At 40.9% G+C, this 6,852-nt stretch overlaps 1 pseudogene; it reads left to right on the top strand.

Annotated features, from left to right (window-relative positions):
* The first annotated feature begins 494 nt into the window (after nt 1-494).
* On the top strand, nt 495-1,887 carry LOC115008472 (nuclear factor 7, ovary-like; annotated as a pseudogene).
* The last annotated feature ends 4,965 nt before the right edge of the window (nt 1,888-6,852 follow it).

Below are 6,852 nucleotides of genomic sequence, written 5' to 3'. Positions count from 1 at the left end.
TCCTCCTAATCCCAGAATATTCCTGGGATTTTACAAATTTAAGTTTTAACTGTTGCAACATCCTGCTGCACACTGTGAGTCTACATATCGAGCAATGCATCAGTGCTTTGACTGAGACACACCCCTGTGTTACATGTGAAGCAGCAGCATTTAGCAGGGAAGGTGTGACAAAGGTCCACCTCACCTGAGGCAAACCAGGAAACAGGTTGTTATTCCTCCTCACTACAGAGACACAGACAGACAAACAGACGATCAGATTCACCTTCACAACAATCAAACAACTTCCTCTGAGTGATTTCAGCTCCCGGAGAGAAAAGTGGGAAACTACTACACTGCTGCTTCACCTTGCTGACGCTCCACACACTGAAGGTGAGTTTGAATAAAAGCATGACTCAAAGGGAAAGTACATTTCAGTGAAGTTAGTGGAGGGGGAGGGGAGCCATGATTTACTGGACTTTCTGTCTGCTGTGTTTTTAGCTCCACTCAGAGACTAAATGGCTTCCAGATTAGAGGAGGATCTCTGCTGTCCCATCTGTCATGACGTCTTTAGAGATCCTGTTCTTCTGTCATGTAGCCACAGCTTCTGTAAAGACTGTGTGAAGAGATGGTGGAGAGAGAAACAAACACGTGAGTGTCCACTTTGTAATAGAAGATCTTCAAGGGATGAACCACCTTGTAACTTGGTGTTAAAGAACCTGTGTGAGAGTTTCTTACAGGAGAGAGATCAGAGAGCTTCAGAGGATCTCTGCAGTCTGCACGCTGAGAAACTCAAACTCTTCTGTCTGGACCATCAGCAGTCAGTGTGTGTGGTCTGCAGAGATTCAGAGAAACACAGTGACCACAGAATCAGACCCATCGATGAAGCTGCACGAAAACACAAGAAGGAACTTCAGGAAACTCTGCAGCCCTTAAAGAAGAAGTTAGAGGCTTTAGAAGAAGTTAAAGTGAAGTCTGATCAAACAGCAGGACACATGAAGGTCCAGGCCCGACGCACAGAGACACAGATTAAGGAGCAGTTTAAGAAGCTGCACCAGTTTCTAGAAGAGCAAGAGGAGGCCAGGGTGGCTGCACTGAGGGAGGAAGAGGAGCAGAAGAGTGTGATGATGAAGGAGAAGATGGAGGCTCTGAGCAGAGAGATAGCAGCTCTTTCACACACAGTCAGAACCACAGAGGAGCAGCTGAGAGCTGAAGACGTCTCATTCCTGCACAACTACAGGACTGCAGTGCAGAGAGTCCAGCTGCAGCGCCCCCTGCTGGAGGCTCCACAGCTGCTCTCAGGAGCTCTGATAGACCAGGCCAAACACCTGGGCAACCTCACCTTCAACATCTGGAACAAGATGAAGGAGATGGTCTCCTACTCTCCGCTGATTCTGGACCCAAACACTGCTGGTGCAAACCTCATCCTGTCTGAAGATCTGACCAGTGTGAGAGGAGGAGAGAGACGGCAGCTCCCTGATAATCCAGAGAGGACTGTTAAACACTGCTCTGTCCTGAGCTCCGAGGGCTTTTAACTCAGGGACTCACAGCTGGGACGTCCAGGTTGGAGACAGTACAGTCTGGTCACTGGGTGTGTTAGAAGAGTCTGTCCAGAGGAAGGGACACATACAGTCTGGATTATGGAGAATAGTGTTCTATGAAGATAAATACTTTGCACAGTCATCACCAGATCCACTCACTGTTCTCGGAGTGCAGAAGAAGCTCCAGAGGATCAGAGTGAATCTGGACTGGAACAGAGGGAAGTTGTCGTTCTCTGATGCTGACACTAACACACACATACACACCTTCACACACACTTTCACTGAGAGGATGTATCCATATATTGGCAGTGTTGATAATCTGAAGATATTACCACTGAAGGTCTGTGTAACAGTGGAACAGAGCAGTTAGAGATAAACAGGATGATTATATATAAGATGTTGTTAATTGTTTTTATTGTCGTAATTTGCAAAATTTGATCACTTATTATTTCTGATCATTTTCATGGGTTTGTTTATCGGCTGTTGCAATTTAGGTTGTTTATTTTTGACTGTTTTGACTTTTGTGTGTTTCATGAAGATGAAAATGTTTCAAATGAAACATGTACATGCAATGTATACAACTTGTACACATGAAATTATCCAAAATATATGGAAAAAAGGTATTTGGTGTAATAAAGTGTTTTCATTCAGTTTCCTTCAATTGATTTCTGCTCTTTGACATTTAGTCGTTCTATTTTAGGTGGATGTCTCAGTTTTAAGATGTCTCAGTTTTAAGATGTTTCAGTTTTAAGGTGGACGTCTCAGTTTTAAGATGGACGTCTCAGTTTTAAGATGTCTCAGTTTTAAGGTGGACGTCTCAGCTTTAAGATGTCTCAGTTTTAAGATGTCTCAGTTTTAAGATGGACGTCTCAGTTTTAAGATGTCTCAGTTTTAAGGTGGACGTCTCAGCTTTAAGATGTCTCAGTTTTAAGATGGACGTCTCAGTTTTAAGATGTCTCAGTTTTAAGGTGGACGTCTCAGTTTTAAGATGGATGTCTCAGTTTTAAGACGTCTCAGTTTTAAGGTGGACGTCTCAGTTTTAAGATGTCTCAGTTTTAAGATGTATCAGTTTTAAGGTGGACGTCTGAGTTTTAAGATTGACGTCTCAGTTTTAAGATGGACGTTTCAGTTTTAAGGTGGACGTCTCAGTTTTAAGGTGGACGTCTCAGTTTTAAGATGTTTCAGTTTTAAGGTGGTCGTCTCAGTTTTAAAATGTCTCAGTTTTAAGATGTCTCAGTTTTAAGATGTCTCAGTTTTAAGGTGGACGTCTCAGCTTTAAGGTGGACGTCTCAGTTTTAAGGTGGAAGTCTCAGTTTTAAGGTGGACGTCTCAGTTTTAAAGTGAACGTCTCAATTTTAAGATGTCTCAGTTTTAAGGTGGACGTCTCAGTTTTAAGATGTCTCAGTTTTAAGATGGACGTCTCAGTTTTAAGGTGGACGTCTCAGTTTTAAGATGTCTCAGTTTTAAGATGGACGTCTCAGTTTTAAGGTGGACGTCTCAGTTTTAAGATGGACGTCTCAGTTTAAGGTGGACGTCTCAGTTTTAAGATGGACGTCTCAGTTTTAAGATGTTTCAGTTTTAAGGTGGACTTCTCAGTTTTAAGATGTTTCAGTTTTAAGGTGGACTTCTCAGTTTTAAGATGTCTCAGTTTTAAGATGGATGTCTCAGTTTTAAGATGTTTCAGTTTTAAGGTGGACGTCTCAGTTTTAAGTTGGACGTCTCAGTTTTAAGGTGGACGTCTCAGTTTTAAGTTGTCTCAGTTTTAAGGTGGACGTCTCAGTTTTAAGATGGATGTCTCAGTTTTAAGATGTTTCAGTTTTAAGGTGGACGTCTCAGTTTTAAGTTGGACGTCTCAGTTTTAAGGTGGACGTCTCAGTTTTTAAGTGGTCTCAGTTTTAAGATGGACGTCTCAGTTTTAAGATGTTTCAGTTTTAAGGTGGACGTCTCAGTTTTAAGATGTATCAGTTTTAAGGTGGACGTCTGAGTTTTAAGATTGACGTCTCAGTTTTAAGATGGACGTCTCAGTTTTAAGGTGGACGTCTCAGTTTTAAGATGTCTCAGTTTTAAGACGTCTCAGTTTTAAGACGTCTCAGTTTTAAGGTGGACGTCTCAGTTTTAAGATGTTTCAGTTTTAAGATGTCTCAGTTTTAAGACGTCTCAGTTTTAAGGTGGACGTCTCAGTTTTAAAATGTCTCAGTTTTAAGATGGACGTCTCAGTTTTAAGGTGGATGTCTCAGTTTTAAGGTGGAAGTCTCAGTTTGGATTCAGACTTTATGTAATGTTGGTGATGTAAGAACTGAATCTTTCGCTGATGTTTCTCTGTTCATAAAACAATATAAAGATCAAAAAATAATTGAAATGACTGTCCATATGAAACGGTTTGAGAATAGAAAAAATAAATAAATTGACCTAAAAACAAAATAAAAAGAATAAAGAATGTTTAAAAAAAACACCACAAACTGAAAGTAACATTTTTGCGAGTTTCAACTTTTTTGATTGGCTGATTTAAATGTCATTAGTTCTGCAGGTATTTGGTTATAAAATAAAGAACTGCACACCATAAAATGTTGACCTGATGGTGGCGCTAGATGAATAATCAGAGGATCATCAAAGTTATTATAAATCATACTGAGGGAAACATGTTTGTATAAACTCTCATGTGAATCCATCTCATACTTGTTGAGATGTTTCAGTCTGAACCACAGAGGTGGACCGACAGAAATGACCATCATGACTTGTGAAGCTGCTTCAGTGGTGAAACATTCACAACCATAAGAGAGCTGCTTTTACAAAACTATAAACTAGACACAGGCTGAGACAGAGAGGCTGGAGACTTTAGGATGAAAGCAGCTCTTTTATTACAGTTATATTCCTCTTTTATCCAAATTGAGTCATCAAACATCTGACAAACTGAACGTTGTTGTCACTTTACTTCATACTGTGTAACTCCTGTTTGCAGAAAGAGAAATAAACTTACTGAAACCACAAACGCTGATGAGAAGCATAACTTTAGTTTAAACTCTTACATTTCAGCAGGTAAACTGCATTCTGGAGGTTTTTTAAATGTAATGTGTAATGAGGAGAGGAACTGGCTGCAGGATTGTGTTGCTGATGCTTTATCTCCCTCTGCTGATCAAAGTGTGTTCAACTGAACAGGATTCAACTGTATAATAAATGGTACATGTTTATTTCTCATTCAATTTATTTCATTAGAATTTCACCAGTTAGTAGACTTTATTTACATTATTATTCTTAGTATTAATATTATTTACATCATTAAAGATTCTTCTGATAATATCCCTGTCTTAAGTCTGTTTTTTTTATATTACTTTTCCAAATTCCTCTTTTACTCATAATGTTTCTTTTCCCAACAGCAGGGTTGTCACCAGTCGCCCCTTCATCAAAACAATATTAATCTGTCACAAGCAGCAACGCAGAGAAAACAGGAACTGGACCCAAATAAAAAGAGAACGTACAGCAGGCAGCTCAATGATTCATTGATTAAATACACTTACAAATCAGACAGGTAACAGGGACACTAAGCACAGTGAAACCTAGACACTAGGAAGAATAGACTGAACGCTACACAATGAGAAGACAGTGGACACACAGACTAATACACAAGGAGAGCAGGGTATGTAGACCCAGGTGGAACAAATCAGGCAGACAATCACAGCAGGGACCTCGGTCGGACAGTCTGGGGGCTGGACAGGTCAGTACTGGAGACCTGGCTGTTGGTCGCTGGAGACTGCCGACTCGGGTTTGCTCGGCAGATTAGTCCCTGTCAGGGACGTGCGGTCAGGGGAGGCGAGCCCTTGCAAACTAGGTGAGCGCATGCATTTGGCGCGTGCCCGTTGTTATCTCTCTGTATGTCGCCAATATAATGTTTACAGACATTTTTATTATGCGTCCTGACTTTCCATAGTCCAGTTAATGTATGTAATGTATGTGTGTAACATATTTAGTCTTGCTGATGTGGCATAAAGCCCACAGTGAGAAGACACCAGGTGAGGTAGACAGTACTCTGCCACACTGAAAAGGTCGCACATGAGCCCACACTGAAGAGGGCGCACGTGAGCCCACACTGAAGAGGGCGCACGTGAGCCCAATACATGTGCCAGGAAAGGATCCAGCTAAAAGTCTTCAGGGTCAGGATCTGCAAAGAGGCTAGCCGACTAGGGGCTAGTAGGTTGCAATTAAGGCTGCATGTTCGCAGACGGGGCCTGAGGCTGATGGAGATCAGGGGCGTCAATAAAGTCCCGAATCCACCCAGGCAAAGAGCTCCTCGTGGCCTGGAGGACGCTTCCCGGCGTGCTTAAGAACACCCTCTTTGTATCTCCTACTAGGATCTCTTGTCAAGAGTCAACACGTTCCTCCTGTAACTATTCTGCAGGTTTCAGTTTGTGTTTGCATCTTGTATCGGTTCTGTAGCAGGAGAACTGGACCAGCAGTGTGTAGCCACAGACACACTGTAACGACACATCTCTGCCTGTAGATGGCGCCCTGCTCTCACATCACAGCTGAATGTGACAGAAAATATAAGCTGACTCACTGGGTTAAAGATAATATACATTTATATATAAAAGTAAATACGATGGTATGTGCGTTGATGAAGCAGATATGATCACTTGGCTGCACATTAAAAGTTGGTTTTATATATTTAAATAACCTTTTTAGTTTATTATCTCAATCAAAATATATATTTATGATCTCATTATTATGCAGCTACAATTGATGCATTTCAGTGTAATTTAAATAAATAAATAAACAAGTTAGCTAATGCATGTTGTACATAATTGATTCAGTATTTTATCACATATAGGCATTTAACTCTGTATTAGTGGGGTAACAAGTACTCTTCAGTAAAAGTAGTAATGCCACAGAAAAGGTTACAAGCACTAGTCATGCATTTAAAAAGTACAAAAGTATTAGCATCAAAATTTACTTCAAGTACCAAAAGTAAAAGTACTAAATATTCAGAATCACATATATTATATTATATAATCATTATTAGTGATGCATTCATGTGTTCAATCACTTTAATGTTGCAGCTGGTGAAGTTGGAGCTACTTTTATTACTGATTAAACTGCAGTGGAGTTTCCCTCCAGGGATCAATAAAGTCTAAAAGGAACAGAGGGTTGGTAAGGACAGAGGGTGTAAGGACAGAGGGTCTAAGGACAGAGGGTCTAAAGACAGAGGGTCTAAGGACAGAGGGTTTAAAGACAGAGGGTCTGAGGACAGAGGGTGTAAGGACAGAGGGTCTAAGGACAGAGGGTCTAAGGACAGAGGGTCTAAAGACAGAGGGTCTAAGGACAGAGGGTCTAAAGACAGAGG

Source organism: Cottoperca gobio, chromosome 5, assembly GCF_900634415.1.
Source record: "Cottoperca gobio chromosome 5, fCotGob3.1, whole genome shotgun sequence".
NCBI lineage: Eukaryota > Metazoa > Chordata > Actinopteri > Perciformes > Bovichtidae > Cottoperca > Cottoperca gobio.
This window is presented reverse-complemented; position numbering and strand designations above follow the sequence as displayed.